Below are 23,267 nucleotides of genomic sequence, written 5' to 3'. Positions count from 1 at the left end.
CAATCCTACTTGAGGAGGGGATGTACTTTGGAGTGGCCGAAGCTGGGACATTTCTGGGGCTTCCTGGAAGAGGTGTATATAGGGCTTGGGCAGGTGGGTAAGTGAGAGAGTCTCCCTGGAACTTACCAGAGCACCGAAGGCACTTTGGAAATGTCAGGAGTCTGCCTCTTTGATTTCTTCCTCTCACTTAGAAAAATGCCACATTAGGCCAGGAAAACCCAGCTGCAAGTTATGGGGACATAACTGATATTTAATCTGCTGGTTTTGTCCATTTGGGGAGGGTGCAGTAGCAAGGGAGTCTGCTGGAACTGGAGCCAGATGCCCAGATAATTTGGTTTGGGCAAAAGCTGTGTGGACAGAAAGCCTGACCAGTGTCCAGGGAGGGCTGAGGGAGGGAGGCCACGGGCCACTGAGCCATAAGCCCTCATGGCTGATGGGGTCACCCCGTGCACCTCCATGGTGCCCTCCCTGCCCAGACCCCCAGGTGAACAGCACTTCACCCTGAACCTGGGGGGAGAGATGAGTATAATTTCCACTTTGAGGATGAAGAAACTGAGGCTCCGAGTGACCCAGTCTCCTGGAGGATGAGCAGCTGAGTGACGCTGCACCCAGGCAAGCCCAAGGCTGGGAGACTGTTGGAGGTGGGGAGGGAGTCCACCCTGGCCCCAGCCCCTTCCTCCTCTGGCCTAGAGGGACAGAGGCTCCCTGGCATTTCTGCCCCTCTTCTCTCCCCTTGACCCCTAAGGAGACCCAGAGACAGATTCCAGTCCAGGGAGCCCGCTCTCAATGCTGCGAGTATGGGGGACGCCTGCCCCCCTCCCACGTGTGTCTATGATTCAAGGCACAATTTAAAGCTCTGTCATGGTTCCCAAGTGGTTGACATGTTTCTGGGCAGCACTGTCCTTCGTCCTGCTTTTCTGGGGAACCATTTTTAAGTTGATTAGTGGACTAGTTCTATCTCTTGATTGTTTTATTTTACTTCAAATGACAGGCCAAAGCAGCTTAGAGTGGGATAGTCAGAGAAAGTCAGATCCGACCCAAGGGCAGCTGAATTCTGCCGATTGGCGAGACACTGATAGACCCGTGGCGCCGCGGGCCCGGCCCCAGGCCACCCACAGAGACAGATGGGGCTCCAAGCTCTCCACTCACCCTGGCCTCACCCTTGTTAGCCTCTGCACCCTGAAAAGCAAATTCCAACTCAGAGGCAGAGCTTTGAGAGCAAAGCAAAGAGCAGCTTCACTGCTTTGCCTGGCAAAGGGGAGTCACATCAGCCTTGGAAACTGTGAACCCGTCTTGGGGTTGGGGTCTTGAGGTTTTATAGAAAACCTGAATGAAACAGGGATGGTGATAACAATCAGGGCATTTTACAGGGTGTTACACTGTCTTCATCTTGATAAGAACTTGCTGTTGTTATGGGGGAATTTAGGAGGCTCTGCCCATTTTCTTGAGGTTCAGTCCATGACCTTTTCAAGACCTCTAGAGTGAAAAAAATTAAGTTATTCTAAGAAAAGAGTGCAGAGGGAGGGGAGCCTGTTAGTCATAAGATCAGCTGAGCTCAGAGCATAGGCCTGAACAACTCAGTAGCCATCTTGTTAGTTTTCTACGCTTCCACCATCTGGGAGGCCTCACCTGTCCAGGAGGAATTTCCTGTTGTGAATCGTTGGCCGTGGGATAACGTTGTCCTGATCCTGCTGGGTCTGGGCCCAGCTGCACAAACCTGGTGGAGAAGAAGGCCTTTCTCAGAGCCCTGGGGTCCCGGTGCCTGGCCCCAAAGCCCAGCGCAGCCCCTGCTGCCAGCCCCTCACTGGCTGCAGCCCCCACCCCTCTTCCCTGGCTGCAACTTGGAGACAGTTGTCTGGTCCCACCTGATAAGGCTTGGCGAGAGCGAAGCAACCTGTCCATCATTTTCTCTCCCCTTTGTTCTTGATTTTGCCTCCTGGAGACTCATTTGTTTGGTGAACAGAGTCCCAGAAGGTTCTGGAGTCGAGCCAGCCCCACCGTGGGTGCTCAGTGGACAAGAGTCATAAATACATGGCAGGAGTCAGAGCGGCTGGCTGATGGGAGAGCAAGACTCACAGGGTCGTAGCTTACAGGTGAGGAAGTGAAGTTCCTATTTTATGGCAAAACGAGAAAAATTTAAACATTAAATTTTCCTTTGCCCTCCTGGGCCTCCTCCCTCCCCTGCAGCGTGAGCTGTGCAGCTGCACTGGCCAGACCTCCTTAGGAGATGACATTCCTTCTTAATCTCATCAGAGGGTCACTGCTCCTTAGGAAATAACCTCCCGTCTTCATCTTGTAAGGGGCCACGGTGACCCATGACCCACTGCTCACTTTGCACACGTAGATCTGCATTGTCTAAACTGTCAATAACACGTCGTTTGACGTAAACCCTTTGTCTCGAAAACTTGCGTAACTGGGCTTTGACCTCTAGTGGGCCAAACAGTCCTCAGAGCTTTCCCATATTATAATCCTTAGGTTGGCATGAGCAAAATTTTCCATTTCTTTGTATTATCCATTTCTATTGTATTATCTAATTATTTTATTTTGGTGGGGAGGGGGGTAATTATGTTTATGTATTTTTGGACGAAGTACTGGGGATTGAACCCAGGACCTCATGCATGCTAAGCATGTGCTCTACCACCTGAGCTATACCCTCCCCACTGTTGATTCATTTTATATTGTTGACATTAGTGATGAAGGACCTGAGCCTGGGCTGAGGCCATCAGTCGTTGGCCAGCCACGGGCCTATATCCCAGGCAGGGCACTCAGGGTGCCCAAGAGAGGCCTGGCTGGGTCTGGTCTAGCCTTTGACAGCAGCAGTTGGGCACCTAGAGGAACCACCCAGCAAGACAGGACTTGCTCAGGGTAAGAAGGGAGATGTTTTAAGACCCAAGGGACTCCTCCTTCCTCCTCCATCAAAGAATCCAAAACTCCCTCGGGGTGGGCTGCACTCTGCAGCTGCCACAGCCTTTCCTGCAGGTGGGGTGGGGAGCAAACTGAGGCTGGAAGCTGAGGCCCAGAGAGGGCAAGGAACTTGGCCAGGACCGCTCAGGCTCAGTGGCAGGACTTGCACCCAGGCCTCCTGAGGCTGAGGACAGAGAGGCTGCAAGAGTGAGCCTGGTGAGATCTGGGGACCGGGCAGTGGTGCAGGGGGTGGTAAGGGCCAGCCACCGGGCCTCCAAAGGGAGGGGGAGGGGGGAGGACAAGCAGCTCTCAGGAGAGTTTGGGGCTTGGGGAGCAGCGGAGTGAGCCCTGCAAGTCCCTGAGCCCGGCTATGAAGTCGGAGGAGCCGGCCTTGACCAAGGGAGCAGCATGGGAGCTCAGAGGAGGTGTCTGAATGTTGCACTTCTCTCAAACCATACCTAGGTTTAGATTATTTTTATTTGTTCTGCTCAATATATGTTGTGATTCCTATATTTGTAGATTCACGACTTGCATTGTTCCTGAAAATTCTCTGCCATTATCTCTCCTTTTGCTCCCTTTCCTCCAGCCTCAGCCTCTGGGACTCAGGTTGGACCCTGCCATGTTTTTTCACTCTACCTGCTTGTCTCTTAGTCTCTTGCGTTTTCCGTCTCCTTGTCTCTCTGCTGCATGCTGAGTAATTTCTTCATATTTCTCTTCCATCTTCACCCTCCAGCTAACTCGTCATTGTATCTAATCTGCTTTTTAAGCCCCTCTCTGTTGAGAATTTAATTTTTAAAAATTGTATTTTTGTGGGGGAGGGTATAGCTCAGTAGTACAGAGTGTGCTTAACATGCACAAGGTGCTGGGTTCAATCCCCGGTACCGCCATTTAAATAAACAAACAGACAAACCTAATTGTCCCACCACCAAAAAAAAAGACAGACAAAAAAACCCAAAAGTGTTTTAAAAAATTGTTTTAAAATTTTGTATTTTTAATGTCTACACATTTGGTTTCATTTTAAATCAGCCTGACTGCTTTGGATGGCCTCTCGTTCCTTGATCACTAATTTTTTTAACTTTTTTTAGGGGGCGGAGATAATTAGGTTTATTTATTTTACTTTTAGAGAAGGTACTGGGGATCGGACCTCATGCACACTAAGCATGCGCTCTATGACTTGAGCTATACCCTCCCTTCTGATCACTATTTTTCACTCCATCTCTTATATTTCTAAACATTTGAAACTTGGTGGTTTTACATTCTAAGTGTGATATCAACTACCTATATTTCTTGGTGTGGGAAGAGTTATGCCTACATTTCTCATGTGTTATTTCAGCTCTCACTGTGTGTGTGTGTGTCCATGTGTGTGTCTCTGTGTTTTGTAAATTCATATATTGTTGAACTGAATCTGGAAATCCAGAGAGCCCAAACTGGGGACGCTTTCCTCCAAGAAGGATTCCCACTTGCTTTCTCCAGGAGCCAGGGGCCACGGTCATCACTAACCTGGGACTTCAGTGCCCTTTGAAAATTCCCGCTTCATGTGGCTGTAATGGGTTTAGTTTCTTCTTCCTACTACATGGGCCTGAGGGAGAGGCCGTCACCGTCTGCCTTCGAGGAGACCCCTTTCTCTCGTTCCAGCTCTCAGCTCGCACCCTGCCAGGCTGTCCCTCCTGCGCCCAGACGATCGTGCTGGGTGTTCTCGGCTCCCTTCCGCACGCTCATGCCACGGGACTCGCCTGCTCTGTGCCTGGTTGTGACTTGGCTCTTCCCTCAGTTTCCGTGCTTCCCCCACAGGCCTCGCATTTCCCCCCCTACCCCAGGCCTTTGTTCAGGCTGTTTCCCTGCCTGGAACACCCTTTCCAGCCAACTTTCCCTCTTCTCCTTTCCTACCAGAAAGCCTCCCCAATGTGCCTCACTGGGTCAGACACCTCTGCTGGGCTCTTGTGGCCCCAAGACGGTTGACTGGCCTGTTCCCCTAAGCTGCAAGCCCCTCCAGTGGCCAGGTCCCCAGGGGGCAGCGCAGAGCCTACTCTGGGGTGCTCCGAGGGGGTTGCTGGATGAATGAGTGGGTCTGCCGCTGAGAATACCCTGGGCTGTTGTTGACTGTGGCCACAGCCCTGCGCTCAGCGACCTCTGAGTGTCTGGTCACAATGAGGGAGCCCCGGGCCTGTAGCCAGTGCCCGGGGGTGGTGTGGTCGTGGTCCGCGCGGCGTGTGGCCTGGCTCAGTCAAGTAAGTGTTCCCACGTGGTGTTGATGGTACTGCCTGGGAGGATGGATTCCAAATGTGTCCGTCCCAGGAGGCCCAGGGCCCCAGCAGCAGCTCGCAACTCCCTTCTCTCCAGCTGCAGGGCCAAAGGGGACCCCCAGGGCTTTCCTGCCTCTGGCTCAGATAGCAAAATGCCTCAAGCTGCTTGGAGCTGAGACTGACCTCAGGCCCCTGGGGACAGAGTGCAGGTGGGGCAGTGGGGCCATCTCTAGGGCTCCCTCCCAAGGCCTCCTCTCCCACCTGGTCTCCCTCCTCACTCCTGACCTTCTCTGTCTCTCTCTGTCCCATCTCTGGTCCTCTCTCTGTGTCTCTTCATCACTATTTCATCCTCTCTTCCCCCTCTCACACTCTCACAGTCCCCTGGTACCCCTGCCCACCTCCTCCTGGCCTTATTCTTCCCACCCAGCCTCCAGGGATGCTCCCAGGCTCCAGTCTGACAAACCTGAGGGATGAACACAGACTGGACTCTTGGTTCAGCTGAGACCAGCTGGAATTTCCCCCAAGCAAATTTCCTAGGAAACTGGGGGCAAACAAAGGCCAAACAACAGAAAGAAAGAGGCCTCAAGAGGGGAGGCCAGGTGGGCCGCCTGCCAGGCCATCCCCAGGGCCGAGGCTCAGCTTGGCTCCAAATGTCTAACCCCCACTCCACCAGGGGCTTCCTACCCCAGGCTCTAGGGGTATGTGTCGGTGAAGTGGCCCCAGATGCCCACTCCAATCTCCTGAAGACTCCAACAGAGGAGGTGGGCAGGACTGGAGCTCCCTGGAGGCACTGACATAATCAAAAATGAAGTGTTGGTCCTCTGAGAAGCCAGTCAACAGCCCAGGACTGAGGCCTCTCTGGCCCCAGCCCAGTCTGAGTGTCCCCTGGCCTAGACCCTCATGGTTTTTCAATTTCCTGTTATACCAGATGGTCACTAAGGGGAGGGTCCTCCCAGAGAGAGAGGTTGCTCTGACCAGCCATCCAGTGTCCAAATCATAGGCACCTGGCCTGGAGGTGTAAACAGGGAAATGGTGTGAAGCCACCCAGCATCCACAGCAGGAACCTCTGTCCACACCCCTGCTGACTGTCTCACAGCGGGGCCCCTAGCCCAGGAGGACCAGTCAGAACCCAGATCTGGGATTTTGCAAACTGGAGCCCAGGAAGAGAATTTAATGTTTCCCAGGGGTGGGAAATGCCTCAGGTGCAACTTGGAAGCCTTTGTTAGAGCCGTTTCTGACCACGTGGATGAAGCTGGTCTCCTAGGGAGAGATCAGGACACTTGGTGAGAAAAAAGGCATGAGGTGGGGATGGTGCAGGGAGCCCTCTTCTCCTGATGGGGAGGCGGGTGGCATTTGAGCCCCAGGCTTGAAGCATTTCTGCCTTTCCCAAGATTTGGTTTTGAAGGGGTTCAGAACATGCCACCCCAAAACACTCTGTTCTGGAATACTGATTACTCTGAGGTGAAGGTACTTGAGAAACAGGAGCTGCAGGGAGGGCTCTCTGCCCTCCCGCTTCTACCTAAAAGAAGGTCATAAATTTCCCAAGAGAAAGGTGCCCTCCCTGCACCAAGAAGAGAACATTCTTATCACCAGAGACTGGGGTTCGATGCTGAAACGGATCTGTACAAACAAACCTACTCAAATAACCCTTATTTTTCTATTAGTTTCCCCCACATATTTCCTGGTCACTGTTCCACAACTTTCTAACCCGGCCCCTGCCCCTTCATCCTGTCACATCCCCAAATGTGTCGTTCTTTTTTTTTTATTCTTTGTTTTGTTTTGTTTTGTTTTGTTTTTTGTTGTTGTGTGTGTAGCAAGAAGGGTGAGGGAGGTAATATAACCTGTCATTCTTTATGTAAAAAGGCACGTACGCTCTGGGCCCTAAGAGTATGCTGGGGGCTTCATTTTCCTGTTGAAGACGCCTATGTCCATGTAAAAATATTAAGCAAAGCACGTGCTTCTCTCCTGTTCATCTGTCTTATGTCAGGGAACTCTCAGGCCAGTCCATAGCACCTGAGAGGATGACAAGTTTTCCCATCCCTCAGTTTGGAATCTTCTGCATATTCTACCAGCCGATGAATCCTCTTTGTGTCTAGGAGAATGTGAATTGGGTTTCTGACACTTTCAACTGGAAGAATCCTGATTGGCTCAGTCTCAAAGGCCTCCCCACCTGAAAACAAACACAACCAAACCTTACTCTTTCCCTTTGGCTCCTGGCCCTTCCTGCCTCCCTTTTGCATTCACACGTCTCAGGAGATGTCTCCCCTTCTTCCCTCTGGCCTCTCCTCCCACAGTCCCACCTGCAGGGACGCTGCACCCTTATCCCCCTGGACCGCTGCAGGGTCCAGTGCTGCTCACACCCTCCTTCCCGGCAGATCTCGCCTCTGCTGGTTTCTTTGTGAGCTAGGGCGGTTTCCCTCACTCCCCGCTGGCCCTGGAATGTTGCAGGGCCCAGAGGCTCTGTCCTGACCTTTCCCCATGGCCCCCCAAGGCATTTGTATCCACCAAATCCCGTCTCTAGCCTGCTCTGCTGACCTCCGGGTTCACAGGTGCCTTCCAGAGAGGGGAGACACAGCCCAGGTGTAACAGGTCAAAACTGAACTCTTCATCTTTCCCTGAGCAGCTGTCCTGCCTCTGTGCCTCTGCACAGCTGTTCCCTCTGCCAGGTGCGCCCTCGCCACACTGGCCGGCTATGGACGAAATGCCTTTCATGCTTCGAGACTCAGCTCTAGAGCAGACACAGTCACTCCCTCCTTTGTAGTTGTTCAGATTTCAGCAGTGCTGGCATCTACCAACTCGGGCAATGCCTTTATCTGAGCTGGAGGAGCCCAGTGCAGGGAGGGGCACTGCCAGGAGCCCAGCAGGCCTGAGGCAGTCACATCACCCCCCAGTGATAGTCTCCTATCACGGAGGGACGGTGACCTCCGACTCACCTGCTTCCTGGGCGGAACTGAAAGTCAGATGAGGGCTATGATCCCGTCATTTCAGGGGGGATCGTGGTTTCTCTTTCTTAGTTACTGGAAGGGATCAAAACCAAACCACTTAGAGATAAAAAGGCACTTTGAGCTGATTTTTTTTGAGAAGCCTCGTTTCATTCATTTATTCATTCATTCATCCACCCAACACTGCCTGAGCCCTGGTTTGAATTGAACCTAGGCATGCCCTCCAGAAGCCCTTGGTAAGTGGGGCCAAAAGGGGAGAGTGTAGACTAAGCCCCTACTGTTTAACCAGGACCACACTGGGGCAGCGAGAGGCCAGGCAGGGCAGATAGCCAGAGACCCTGGGGTCCAAGAAGAACTTGGAGACTGGCCCACTGCGGTCTCCAAACCCACTGTGGAAGACAAACCCCAGTTTCAGCCTCCTGGCCCAGAGCTGCCCTAGACAGGGTTTCCCCAGAACTCCTTCCAAAGGCCTCTCATCTTCCAGGGCCAGGAGCACTCTTGGCAGAAGAGGATCGGGAAACTACGGGGCCTTGGGGGTTAGGGTAGAACAGGGTTTCAGGCCTCCAGGTCTCTATCTGGTGGGGGAGCATCTCCATCAGGCAGCAGCCAGGACAGAAGGGTAGAAGCTGCCAGTCCCCTGTGTCCCCCTCACCTTCTTCAGAAAGAGCAAACAGTCCCCCAAGAATAAGCCTGCCCTCTTCTCTAATCTTCCGGGGTAGACCCAAGGTCGGCATGAGCTGAGTAGGGGGTTTGGATGCCAGATCCCAGCATGGCCCAATGCCAGGCTGCTGAACCTGATACAAACCAGAAAGTCTTCCTTGGTGGTTCTCAGAGTGGGGTCCCGGGATCAGCAGCAGCAGCGTCACCTGGGAACTGTTGGAAATGCAGGTTATCAGGTCCCACCCAGATCTACTGAATCAGAAACTCCAAGGATGGGATCCCGCATCTGTGTTGTAACAAGCCAACCCAGGGATTCTGGTGCACTCTCCTGTTGGAAAGCTGCTGTCCTGCAGTCCAGAGGACCATCCAAGAAGATTGTAATAGATGTTGGCTATGTGTCGGTGCTCCACCTGCATCATCTCAGGCAATTCCTCCAACGAAGCCCGCAGTGGGGCCAGCAATGCCCTCTGAGGCTGGGGAGAGTCACACGGTTGGCCCAGGGCTGGGTCAGCACTCAACCCAGGTGGCTGATGGCTTTAACCATCAGACCAAACTCTGTGCAGTAAGTAACCAGCCTCCACACAGCACTGGGCAGGCTGCAAAAGCCCTTCTCACACCTGCTACTGCTGCTTCCTATGTCTTCTAGGCACTCCAGCGATGCAAGCAGCTCTACGTTCTGCTGGGTTGACCAACCAACAAGTCATAACCAGGGGCTGCTGAGCAAACTGGAAAGAGGAAGGAAGATGCGCATGGGTCCAAGTCCCACATTCAGTGCACAGACCTCAGTGGGTCAGGTAACCTCTCCGGGATTCAGTTTCTTTATCTGTAAAACAAGATGAAAATCCTTCCTACAAAGGCTGGTGGTGAGATTGAGGTCTTACACTGAAGAACCACTTCCACTTTCTTCCAAAACTCAATCAAAATGACACAAAGAGGATATTTTTAAAAGCATAAATCCTCAAGGACAGAAATAATAGAAAAGGAGATGGTGACAACACTTTGGAAGCTGGATGACAGATGGTTGAAAGTAACTCATTGAATAGATACAGGGAAGATGAACCCTATGCTGATGTGGCCAATTCCAGAAGCTGCAGAGCCCAGCAAGGCTGACACCTCGAAAAATGCAGGGGGACAGTGGTTGGATGTCGGCTTGAAAAGCAGTTAGCACACATACAGTCAATTAGTCTTCAACAAAGGAGGCAAGAATATACAATGGAGAAAATGCAGCCTCCTCGGCAAATGGTGTTGGGAAAGCGGGACAGCCGCGTTTAAATCAATGAAGTTAGAACACTCCCTCACACAATGCACAAAGAAATGAACTCAGAATGGCTTAAAGACTTACATACAAGACACGACACCATAAATCTCCTAGGAGAAAACATAGGCAAAACATCCTCTGACATAACCTTAGCATTGTTCTCCTAGGGCAATCTCCCAAGGCAATAGAAATAAAAGCAAAAATAAACAAATGAGACCTAATTGAACTTATAAGCTTTTGCACAGCAAAGGGAACTATAAATAAAACAAAAAGACAACCTACAGACTGGGAGAAAATATTTGCAAATGATGAGACTGACAAGGGCTTAATTTCCAGAATATACAAACAGTTCACATAACTCAACAACAAAAAAAACCAAGCCAAAAATGTGCAGAAGACATAAATAAACATTTGTCCAATGAAAACATACAAATAACCAATAGGCACATCAAAAAAATGCTCAATATCACTAATTGTCAGAGAAATGCAAATTAAAACTACAATGAGATATTACCTCACACCAGTCAGAATGGCGAGCACTTAAAAGTTCACAAATGACAAATGCTGGAGAGGATGTGGAGGAAAGGGAGCCCTCCTACACTGTTGGTGGGAATGTAATTTGGTGCAGCCACTATGGAAAACAATATGGAGATTCCTTAAAATACTAAAAATAAACTTACCCTATGATCTAGCAATCCCACTCCTGGGCATATAGCCAGAAAAAATTATAATTCAAAAAGACACATACACCCCAATGTTCATAGCAGCACTATTTACAATAGCCAAGAAATGGAAGCAATGTAAATGTCCATCAACAGATGTTTGGATAAAGAAGTTGTTATATATATATATAATAGAATAGAACAACTTTTTTATATATATAATATATATAGCATTTGCAGCAACATGGATGGACCTGGAGATTGTCATACTAAGTGAAGTAAGCCAGAAAGAGAAAGAAAAATACCATATGATATCACTTATATGTGGAACCTAGAAAATGACACAAATGAACTTATTTACAAAACAGAAACAGATTCACAGACATAGAAAACAAACTTAGGTTAACAGAGGGGAAAGGGGGGGTGGAGGGCTAAACTGAGAGTTAGAGATTTGCAGATACTAACTACTATATATAAAGTAAATAAACAACACAGTCCTACTCAATACCTTGTAGTAGTCTATAATGAAAAAGAATATGAAAAGGAATATATATACACACACACATATATAACTGAATCACTATGCTGTACACCAGAAACTAACACAAGGCTCTGAGCAAAACTTAGAGTCTTGAGGGCCAGGATCCCAGAGAGAAGGGAAAGACAGAGAACTGAGCCCAACATCCTTCCTATTTCCCCCAGATATCTGCAGAAATCTGAAGCCATACAGGACAAGAGGTGCGGAACCTCTGATAAGCAGAGCAGAGGTTGGGGAGGTGGGGGAAGGGAACTGGGTGTTGTGAGGAGGGGAGTAAGAAAGCTAAATCCTCAATTTCCAAAAATTACCCATAACTTAAAAAAAATAAGAAATGGCGGTATACACTTACAATGGTAAATTATGGGGGCTGTATCAGTTAGAAAAAACTTTGCCTATAAAAACAATAAGAAAACCACGAACACCAATTACAAAGGCTCAAATTTCCCTTTTCTATTTCTTTCTCTGCCTCATATAACAAGAATTCTGGAAGTATGCAGCTTCTAGGATTAGTTTAGAGGCTTGGTGCTATGACAGCCAATGTCTTGAGATTCTCTTTGCCTTTTCTTTAGGCTTCATGGTTACAAAATGGCAGTTGCAGCTCCAACGACCACATCCATATTCTAGCAGGAAGTAGGGGAAGAGACAAGAAAGAAACCATTTTTTCAGAAACCTCATAGCAGACTTTTCCCTGTGCCTGCTGGTCACTTGGCCACCCTAACTGAGTATTGCAAAAGAAAAGAGAGTTAGAAATGGAAGTTGGGTCAGCTGGCCAACAGTGTCTACCACCGAGGTAAATATCCAAGGAAATAGTTGAAAGTGTCTGCTTCTGGAGAGTAATGATGAGGAGGGAGTCCCCAGCTATGGAGGACTAGTGTTTTAAATTATAAGTCTTATAGGACTAATTTCCTTTAAACTATGTACATGTGTAACTTAGATAAAAATGAAAACTAAATTTCACAAAAGGGCACATGGTGTCCCACAAAAAATTGATGCAGAATGCTCATCTTAGTAAAGTTACTAAACTTTAACAAAATAATTCTTTGATCATCCAGGCAAAATAATAATGTCACCTGTAAGGGTGACCTCAGACCCCATAGCAGCATTTGGTGCTGGACTGGGCTTACCCTGTCCCCAGAATATTATAGCCAGCCTGATTGCTTTTTGAAGTGTAAAGGCCACAGACAAGTATTTTAAAGCATGCTAGAATGCAGAGAACATGGTTTCCATGGTCTCTTCTTAAAGAAACAGTTAGAAGATGAGTTTCAACAACCAGAACATGAATGGACCATTCGTGATTCAGTGAGCAGTGAATCCATGTAAATGTCGGTAAGGCTGATCTAATTGAGATTACTGAATTCTGCACTTTGAAAACAGAACACACTTTCCTTTCATGCACCAGCAAGACATTCACAAAAAACTGTGCATGCTAGCAGACGACACAGAAAGACTCCATAAACGCCCTCAAGGGGAAGTAGGGCAGAGCATGATGCAATAAGACATGTTAAGACGGTGTATTCCTGTCCCAGGGCCACCATAAACAAAGCAGCTCAGACTGGAGGGCTTAAACCACAGAAACTGATGTTCTCGTAGTTCCAGAGTCCAAAAGTTTGAGATCAAGGTATCGGCAGAATTGGTTTCTTCTGAGGCCATCTTCTCCCTGTGTCCTCACATGGTCATCCCTGTGTGTGTCTGTGTCCTAATCTCTTCTTATAAGGACACCAGTCATACTGGACTAGGTCCCACCTATATGACCTCATTTTACCTTAATAACCTCTTGAAAGACTCTGTATCCGAATACAGTCACATTCTAAGGTACTAGGGAAGTCAGGACTTCAACTCATGAACTTTGTGGGCGACACAATTCTCCCCATAACAGACAGTAAAATAAACAAATTCCCCAAAGGCCCAGGACTCAGAAAATTTTAAACCCTCTTAAACAATACTTGTGGGGGGAAAGGAAATCAAAATCTGATCTGCAGAACATTTAGAAAAGACAATAACAAAAGCACATGTCGGGCCCTTTGGGATTCAGGATAAAGCAATGCTCTGTGTATACTGAAGGACAGGACTTGTTTATGTTAACACACAAGGAAGAATGAAAGAAAATAAATCAAGGCACAGAGAGGTTACAGAACATACCTAAGATCACACAGCTGGTACAGAGCAGAGGTAAAATGACTTAAAATGCACAGATATTTTCATTGCAGCACTGTTTGTAATAGCCACTCCCCCTTGAAAAAAGAAGAAAGAATTAAAAGATGTCCAGAAGCAGGGGACCATTTAAATACCCATAACACAGCCTTGCCAGGAGACACGATGCAGTAGCACATGGAGGGGGGGAACAGGCCTTGCCCAGTCCAGAAACTATGACCATGAATTAGCTTCTCTCCTATGCATCAGAAAGGTCCTGTCATTGGGATTACTGAGAAAACTACCCTCATCATTTTTCTGTAGACCTTAAATCTCAAATCTCCCAGTGAACCTGGTTGAGAGACTTGGCTGCTTATTGTCATGGAAAATCCTTCAAGGTAGGATTTCTTTCTCTCCTTAAGGGAGAAAGCAAGGGGCTGTGTGTTTGTGTCTGTGTGTGTGTGTGCGCGCGCGTGCACGTGGGTGCACATACATTTTAAGGGTAGATACACTTGTATATGCAAACAGTATCTCTAGAAGAATAAAGAGAATCTGCTAATAGCAGCTGCCTCTGGAGAGAGAAATTTGGTATCTGGGGTTTGGGGTGGGAGGGAGACTGATTTCCCCTTCACCCTGTTTGCATTTTGTGCCATATGCAAGGATTACCCACCTCAATAAACCATAAATAAATAAATTTTTTTGGTTTTGCTTTTCACAGTATTTTTTAAATTAATAGACTTTATTTTTCAGAGCGGTTGTAAGTTTCCAGAATATTTAGCAGATAGTAGATGTTCTTTATCAAGATGAGAACGTTCCTGACTATGCCGGTTTACGAAATGGGTGTTGGATTTTGTCAAATGCTGTCTTTGTATCTATTGATATAATGATATGATTCTTCCCCAGCCATTTAGTGTGACAGATTACATGAACTGAATTTTTTCAGTATTTATTTATTTAGTTTAATTGAAGACATTAATTGATATTTGAATGTTGCACAAGCCTTGCATACCTAGAATAAACCCCACTTGGTCGTGGTGTGTATTTCTTTTTACACATTGTTGGATTCAGTATTATGCTGCGGACTTTTGCACCTATGCTCATGAGAGGTATTGGTCTACAGTTTCCCTTTCTGGTAATGTCTTCACCTGGTTTTGGTATTAGGGTAATACCTTCTGGCCTCATAGAATTTTAGAAGTGTCTCCTCTGCTTCTGTTTGCCAGAAGAGATTGTAGAGAATTTGTGTCATTTCTTCCTCAAATGTTTCGTAGAATCCACCAGTGAAGCTGTCTGGACCTGGTGCTTTCTGTTTGGAAGGTTATGGGGAGAAACGTTCTATAATCTTATAATTAAATCTCCGTGGGTTTTTTTGTTGTTGTTATTGGGCCAGAGTCCCTGGGCTGTGACCTTCAGAGGAGTTTCTTAGCCTCTTTTTTCCCTGCCCTCACAGAAGACCGGAAGGCCAGGGGGTGGGGCTGGCTAATTTCCCTTTCCCAGATGGGACAAGGCGCCTTTAAGGGCTGGCGTTGTTACAGAAGGAGTTCAGGACATCCCCCCTCAGCATGCCACTTGGGCATATTATTTTTGACCTTGAAGCACTTGAGAAACAGCAGGTGAACGAAGGGCACACTGTTGACTTCCCTTTTCTTTCTGAAAGCGGGAGATAAAGCTCCCATGTGGAAGGTGCCCTCTCTGTACCAGGAGGAAAAAGCCTTGCTATCACCAGAGGCAGGGAGTTAAGGTGGAGGGAAATCAGTACAACAAACAGAGCTTGTTCAAAGAATTCCTACCCCCCTTTAGACTTCCCGTGTATTTTAGTCACTTGTCCACAACTGCTGCTCTGTCTCCAACCTAGCACATAAGCACTTGGGCCTCGGCACTTCTTTGGGTCTTCGTTTTTTCTTGGGAGGGTTCCCACTTACATGTAAATAAAATCCGTATGCTTTTCGGGTGTTAATCCGTTTTATGTCAGTCCCAGCTGGAAACCCTAAGAGAGCAGAGGAAAATGTTTACTTCCCCTACTTTGCAGAGAACAGGATGCTCCTGATACATTTCAAAGTGGTTGTTTTTCGCCTCTCCCTGCCCAAAGCACAGCACGAAAGGAGACTGGGGGGGGGGGGTGTTTAAGTTTTTAATTCTCATGCTAGTCTACTCTGAGCCTCCAGCAACTGTCAACTGCGGTGTGAGTGTTCCTACCAGTCCTGGCTCTGGCTGTGGGCTTCTGCTCTGGGGCAGCTGTGATCCTCTGAATCCACCTCTCTCTCAAGTTTTCAGGCTGCTGGTTTGCCCTGTGACCTCAATCTTCTGATGAATCTGAGAAGAGTTACTGATTTTCAGTTTGTTCGGATCTTTTCTTGTGAGAATGGGAGCGATGACTTCCAAGTTCTTCACGTGCTGAACCGGACACTAGAAGTTCTCATTATTTTTAAGAGAAAAAACCCCACCACCCTGATGGCGAATATCCAGTGACTCTCCTGATGGGCCTTGGGACTCTGTCCGAGTGCCCATCACTGTATCAATGACTTCCAGCTGTGTATCTCCAGCCCCGACTTATCCTTGGAGCTCTAGCTAAAATGGCCATCTGCCTTTGACCTCCCACCTGGAGGGCACAGGTGCCTCAAACACATCTCACACACACATTAACTTGAATTCACCATCTTTCTCCCCGAGACCCATCCGCAGTCCAAGTTTCCTATCTCAAGTGACTGGCATCCAGGTGCCCAAGCCAGAAATCTAATCATCCTTCTAGATGCTTGTTTCTCCCCACCCCACAGTTCCCATCAGCCACCGGGTTTCGAGGAGGTTGCAGCTGGTGGTTCATCACCTGGGGGTGGCTGACAGCCCTCAGCATCTCTTCCGTGGGTTGTCTCAGTGGCCTCCTCTTTGGCCCCTCTCAGCCATCCTCTACTCCTTCCCACCCCTACCAGGGAGATCCTTCCCCAAGACATTCACTCATATCCCTCCCCTGCACGCAAACCACCACTGGCCTCCAGGTGCAGGCAGGATAAACTCTGTTTCCCCCAGGTGACAACACAAGGCTAGGTGAGCCTTATACACGCTCTGTCCTCCAACTAGAATCCTTTCTGCGTTCCCAGCATGCTTCTCCTCCGAAACTGCTTGCTTCCCTTCTAGATGAGACCATGTGCTCTTACTCACTCCTGTGTGAGACTTAAGCAGGCAGGTAGAATATTCCAGGTCAAGGTAACACTTGCCTACCCATCCACCCCCTCCCCCATCCTGCCAGGCTCAGCTCAGCAGCCATCTCCTCCAGGAGGCTCTCCCTGTCTCCCAGACCTGGATGCGCTGCAGTGGTGCTGGGACGGTCGACCACTTGCTCTCCAGGAAGGAAGTCCTGATTTGCAATATTTGCCAGTTTCCACGGTGTAAATACTCCCACCATAGCCAACTTCATGCTACCAATGTGATATCTCTGAACTTGAGTTGGGAAGAGAAGTCCACCATCAGCTCTCCCCAGCTGACCTGAGTCAGCTCCAGCACATAACTGGTGGATGAGCCTCCTCTGGGCTCACATCACACCTTGTACAACCCTCCATCAAAGTATGGCTCACAAGGAAATGCTAAAAACAAAAGATGAAAAAACAAAACAAAACAAACAAAAAATCTCTAATGGCCCAACAGAAGGACAGATCGAAAAGCTTAGTTCTAATCCCCACTCAGTGCTTTCTTGGCTGTGTGACCTACAGTAAGTGACCTAGCCTCTCTGAGCCTCAGATTTGTTATCTATAAAGTGAAAAAAATTATATGTTCTTCCTAAGCTTGTATAGAAATTAATTGTAAAAAAATTGTAAAATCCTGTTAAGAAGTTAGAGGGTCAATCAAGGAGTAAGGAAGGACATTCTTGTGTTGAGAACCAGCATGGGGAGAGCAGAGAAGCAGGAGGGAAAGGATGTGTCCTCTTGGTTGGAGTGAACCTGTGAATCTGGAGCTGGAAGGCAGTGGGGAAGTCCAGGAAGGTGGCCTTTGGAGGGCAGTGTAAAGGGGCTGGACCTCATCCTCAGCCCTGGGAGCTTTGGGAAACTCAGAAAGAGAAATTGGATCAGATATCTTAGAAGCAGAGAGGCTAATCAGGAGCTGCCGGTGGTGGGGCACAGAGCTGGCCAGACGAAAGCCCTTTCAGAGGTTGGGGTGGATGCAATATGAGAGGAAGGGGTTGAAGACACGGGTGTTTGTTTTCTTCTCCAGAGAGCAGGTGACAGCTTTGAGTATCTTAATTATCAAGCTCAGGAGGCAAGAAGCTCACTAAGCATCATGGGAAATTCCCTGATCCAGCCAATAGGAGAAGAGCTCTGTCCTAGGGAAGATGATTTGATGCTAGAAACTAATCTATTGCATTTGCCCTGGAGAAAGATTTAACTTCAACTGGGTTTAAAGACCCCTCCTTCCTGGGCCCTCTATGGTCCTCTGCCCATTCTGTTTGTTAAGACTCAAAACCCCTGTGTAATCGAGGACTTTGCTACTCAAAAAGTGGGTATGGGCCCAGCAGCAGCAGCAGCGTCCCTTTGAAATGCAGAGTCATGGGCCCTAGCCCAGACCTGTAGCATCAGAATCTGCGTTTTAATCAGCCCCCCTGGGAATGGTGTGCACGGTGAGGCTTGAGAAGTGCTGGCTTAATGTCAGGCCCTTGTATTTCCATGACCTCAAACATTGTGAGTGCTCAGAAAGGACTGAAGAAGGACTGGCAGCTGGTGAGGGCTGCTGCAGGGGGACAGAAAAGAGAATCGGCAAGACTTGGTGGATGACTGGCTGAGGCGGTGGGAAGAGATGAGGGTCCAAGAGTGTTGATGCTGCCTTTTCAATAGGTTGAGCAGATAGTGGTTCTGAGCACCTGCAGCTCCTTTGTGAGCTGGACAAGAGCTCAGTTTTGGAAGGAGGCCAGGGTGGGATGGATGCCAGGCCACATGTGCATAAGGCACCTGGGCAACGTTCACGGCAAGGGGAGAGGGGCTGGAAAAGGGCCTGGGGACTCCTGTGTGTGGCAAGGGTAGGCTGGAAGGAAGAGTCCACCAGAGATGACCAGTCAGAGGGGCAGGAGGCCAAGGGCACAGAGAGTTCTTGGTCAACTGCCAAGTGCCAGCAGGAGATCAGAGAGGCAGCCTGGAAACCACCCTCTGCATCTGCTGACGGAGCTGCTGCTATCAAGCCATCTCAGTCCCTGGAACTACATGGACCCTGAGGCTCTTCTATCTCATAAACAAAACCTAGAAATTCAATGTTTCTTGAGTATTCTAACCTTGGTTACCAGCTTGAGTAAGTGAATCTCTGTCAGTTTAACCTGCAATTACAGATTTCTAATGGCTGTGTCAGAGAACAAGACCACTGTAATATTTATACTCAAAACTCTTCTAAAACGTCAAGGCCGTGATCATCATTTCCATCCTTGCTTTTATTTCTTCTTAGGGACTTTGCTGTATTTATGGCTTCTCCCCAGAGCTTCACTGATGGAATCTGGATACCCTTTCAGGTCTGTGATAATCTCCCAAGACAAGATGAGGTCACTGCATCTGGATGTTTGACCTTGGTCCTTGGCTAGGACACAGGGCTTGACTACCTCCCCTGGTGCGACACTTGGCTAATTAGCCGTTGCAGACATTCTCTGTGAACGCTCCTTCTTCTGGACAGCTGAGGGAGACCCCCATGCCGCGTACCTGAAGGAGCCTCGTCTACTCCGTGGTTCTGTGCGGCCACCACGAGGCAGCCCTTCTTTTCGGTGGTGCGGTTCCTGCCTCCCCACAGGCCTCCAGCCCAGGGCTCTGAGTTTATTCTCTTCTGATTACACAGATAAAGCAAACATGTCTCTCTAATTAGTTAACACCAATAAAAGAAACAAGATACACAAACCAACACATCCCAACATAATAAGCTCAATAAAAATTCAAACAAGTCATATGACAGTCACCTTTCTTATATTACAACCTTCTTTGAATGCATTATAGTAACATTTCTCTTCTGAGTATCATTACAGCCCTGGCCTTTTCCACAGTGAATTTATTCAAATAAACTATAATTATTTCCACTAATACTTTTTGATGCTTGTATTATTACAAGTTGGCTGGCATTGGAGAAGACTTTTGATTGTTCCATGGTCTCTCCCCTGCTTCCCTAATATTTCTGGGGGCAGCCTTAATTCCTGGCCACAACAGGGCATTCTGGATCATTCAAATTTTCTTTTCCAAAGAATACTGTTTTTTCTTAGGGGAAGAGGTCTTAGAAACCAGCATCTGGACAGTAGGGTGCTCCTGAGACTTGGGGTAGCAGGCCAGGGCTACCGTTGCTTTTAGGTCACTCTTGCCAGAAACAAAGCTGGAAATACCTATTTTTAAGTCTTAAGTTTACAATTAATTCTTTAAGTCTATGATTTTGTTAACAAAAGTTAACAATACTGTTGTCATCAATCCTATATTGATGGGATTTGGCCACAAGCAGGTCACCATGACACTGGCGAGAGCTTCCATCCTTGGTAAGGGACAGGGACCAGATGAGAACAGGCAAGAGGGACTAGGAAGGGAAGGATCAGAAACAGCCAAGTGGAGGGGACTCTTGACAAATGTGGTTGAAGGCTGGAGAGAATTGGAGGTAGTAATGGGATAAAAGGAAGGGCTTTGTTTTCCTTTCTTTTCCTTTTTAATTAAAATAGGAGAGGCTCCAGCTTTCTTATGGGTGGAGCAGAAAGTGCCTGTAGTGAAAGGTTGTATCAGTTAGGATTCTCTACATACTGGAAAAAGAATCCAGCTTATCTGGTTAAAGCAAACTGTATAAGGAGAAGTTGAAGGGCCAATCAGATCAGGCCCACATTGGCCCCAGGGATGTCAAGTTCCCCCAGATATGTCCCAGGGCTCGGCTTCCCTGGTGGTGGGCTCTATTCTGAGATAGGCTCTCCCCTTGTGTGGTAGTGGGACACCATAAGGCTCTAGTCTGCGTGCTCCCCACTCCTCGCCCAGAAGAAGGAGAGTACACCAGACCCCACACAGAAGAAGGAAGACACCTTCTTCCCCCAGACTTCAACAAAAGCCCCAGGATGGCCAGGCTGTGCTTCCTGGGCAGCACTTTACAGATGGGTAAACTGAGGCCAGTGCAGGGCAGGCCTGTGGGCTCTTCCATCCTTGTCATCCCCTCCCCTGCAGCTCCTCCAGATTAGACAGGGATTTGGCCTCAGAGTCCATCCAGGGCTTGGGGTTTGGCAAACTCCAAATTCCAGTCTCTGCCCATCTTAACATGCTCTGTGAGCTTGGGCCAAGTTCCCATCTCAGCCTCAGTTTCCTCATCTGTAAGACGGGGTGATGACAGCAGGCCCTCAGAGGGCTTGTGTGAGGTTAATCAAGCTGCCAGGAGGCAGATTCTTCTGGGAGAGTCAGGAAGCGCTTGTGGGGCTGAGCATAGCCCAAGAGATGGGCTTTCCAGAAGAAAGCCATTGGGTTCTCAGTTCTGGATTGAAAAAAAAAATTCTCTGCATATCCAGGGGCAGGTCTCTGCTAGGTGTTGGCTTGTATTTACTACTTCTCTCTACCGTGTGAATCTCACTTTTTCCCAAGGTGAGGGAGGGAGGTGGCTCAGCCCTTAGATAGGCAATGGATCCCCAGAGATTTAGAACATTGTTTTATTCTCATTTTTACTGTTACCTTCTATTCTAGGCTAGTGATAGTGGTACCCTGTCTAGTGCAGGAATATAAAGTTTCCTTTTAAAATACTTTCATTGGAATGAAAACACCAATATAGAGAAGAAGTATTGTGACTGTTACCAGAGGTGAAAGGTTCATTCATTCCAAACACGTTTGTTGAGTGCCTGGTTACTCTGTTCCAGACACTGTTCCAGGGGAGGACACAGCAGTGAACAGGTTCAGCAGGAACCTCTGTTCCAGGGCAGGGGACTGGCAATAAAATAAATGCACAAGTGAAACATGAAGCACGTCACACGGTGATGCTAGTAAGTGTATGGGGGGAATCGAAGAGGGAAGGCAGTGCAAGACAGGCTTGGAAGAGGCTTCAAAGAGGAAGGTCAAGGAAGCCTCACTGAGAAGCTGACATTGAAGCTTGAACCTGAACGAGGTGAGAGAGTGAGCAGATATGTGGTCAAGGTTTTCCAGGCAGAGGAGTGGCAAGAGCAAAGGTAGTGACTGGGGAAGGGGTGAGAGCCAGCAAGGCCCGTGTGGCTGGGCAGAGTCTGGCCAATGGAGATGGGGTCAGAGTGCAGGGGTGGGGGCTTTTCCTCTGGGTCCAGTGAGGAACCACTGGAGGGAGTGACACGGAGGAGGGAGGTGATCTGGACCTAATTCTACCATCATCCTTCTGGCTGCTGTTTGGACAAGGGGTTGGAGGAGGCAGGAACACCAGTGAGAGGAGGCCTCTGCATTCTGCCTGGGGAGAGGCTGGTAGCTTGGACAAGGGGGTGGGGTGAGAAATGTCAGATTCTGGATGTATTTTCAAGGTGGAGCAGATGGGAATTGCTCTTGGAGTGGATGTGCAGTATGCATATGGCAGGCAGAGAATGGAATCTGGTTTTTGGCCTGAGTACCTAGAAAATGGAGTTTTCGTTAACTGAAATGGGGAAGGTGCAGGAACAACTTTGGAGGAGATGATCAGGATGTTGGATGGAACAAGATAAAAGATGCCCCCAGCACACAGATCTGTGAGTCTAGGGAGAGGTCCAGGCTGCTGGACACATTTGAGTGTCATCAGCTGATAGAAGCCTCCAAAGCCATGTGTCAGGGGTGACAGCATTAGGACAAAGAGTATGGAAGGACCAGAAGATCAAGAGCTAAACAGGGGCCATCACAACTTTTAGAAGTTTGGGGTGGGGTAGGGGTGCGCTGCTGCAAAGGAGAATGGGGAGGTCACCAAGGAAGAGGAGGAGAACCAGGCAAGTGTGGTGTCTAAGAAGCCCTGAGAGGAAGATGCTTCAGAGAAGAGGGAGTGGGCAGCAGTGACAAATACTGCTAGAGGGACCAGTAAGACAAGGACGGAGACTCAGGATTGGATCCAGTAACATGGACATCACTAGGGACCCAAAATGACAGATTTGGGGGATTGGTGGGGAGAGGGGCGAGAGCCTGATTAGATGGGTTTTAAAGGAGAAGGAGAGAAGAGAGGCTGCAGGCAGCCTGAAAGAACAACTCTTGGAGGATTTTTGCTGTAAAGAGAAGGGGGAAAGTGAGGCAGCAGTAGCTGGAGAGGATGGAAGGGTCATAAGAGGGTTTTTCCCCCACTCTCTTGTTTTAGTTTTAGGGTAGGAGAGGTAACAGCATGTGAATTGATGGGAATGACTGGGGAGAGGGGAGAGAAGGCAGAATCACTGGGTCAGTGTTGGCTTGAAGGGTGAGATCTTGTGGACAAGTGGAGGGGGCTTCCAGGCCAGCTGGGCCAGTTCAGCCTGGTCCCCAGAGGGAAGGGGAGGTTGGGAGCCATCTCAGGTGGTGGACAGATACGTGGTGGAAGCTAGTGGGCATTTCTTTTGATTCGTTCATTCAAAGGATAATTATCTGGCATCTATTAAGTGCCAGACTGTTCCTGGGGCTGGGATAAAGTGTTTGCATTTTCCCCAGAAGCCTGGGCTCTGGTCATCAGCTGATGGGTGAGGAGGAAGTGAGGACAAACAGCAAGTTTGCAGTGGACCAGGAGGAGAGTGAGAGGGGAAAGGACAAAGCAGCGAAGGTTGTGAGGGTAAAACACTGGGTGATGCAGGCAAAACGCTTAGCACGGGTCACGCTGTGTTGGGGGGAGGGGGTACAGTGGCCTCAAGCAGGCCCAGCTCAAATACTGATACTGTGCCTTCTCAGTTGCTTGAAGCTGAAGTTACTTAACCCCCTGAGCCTCATTTTTCTCATCTGTTAATTGGGGGGAATGGGATTATAAATCTGTAGAGTAGGCGGCAGGGAGGCCCGGGGAGCGTTTCATACCTGTTAGCCCGCGGGCTGGTGA

The 23,267-nt window shown here is 48.6% G+C and overlaps 1 long non-coding RNA gene across 1 annotated transcript; it reads right to left on the bottom strand.

The window, feature by feature from the left end:
• Positions 1-6,912: 6,912 nt before the first annotated feature.
• On the bottom strand, positions 6,913-9,736 carry LOC116667537. Its single transcript, XR_004324358.1, has 3 exons — positions 8,895-9,736; positions 8,081-8,164; positions 6,913-7,317 (listed from the first exon to the last, which is right to left on the bottom strand). It is a non-coding gene; the product is annotated as an uncharacterized LOC116667537 (long non-coding RNA).
• Between the last annotated feature and the right edge of the window lie 13,531 nt (positions 9,737-23,267).

The sequence above is a fragment of the Camelus ferus genome, chromosome 12, assembly GCF_009834535.1.
Source record: "Camelus ferus isolate YT-003-E chromosome 12, BCGSAC_Cfer_1.0, whole genome shotgun sequence".
NCBI classification, from domain to species: Eukaryota; Metazoa; Chordata; class Mammalia; order Artiodactyla; family Camelidae; genus Camelus; species Camelus ferus.
Note: the sequence above shows the minus strand (reverse complement) of the source record. Positions and strands in the feature narration are given on the sequence as shown.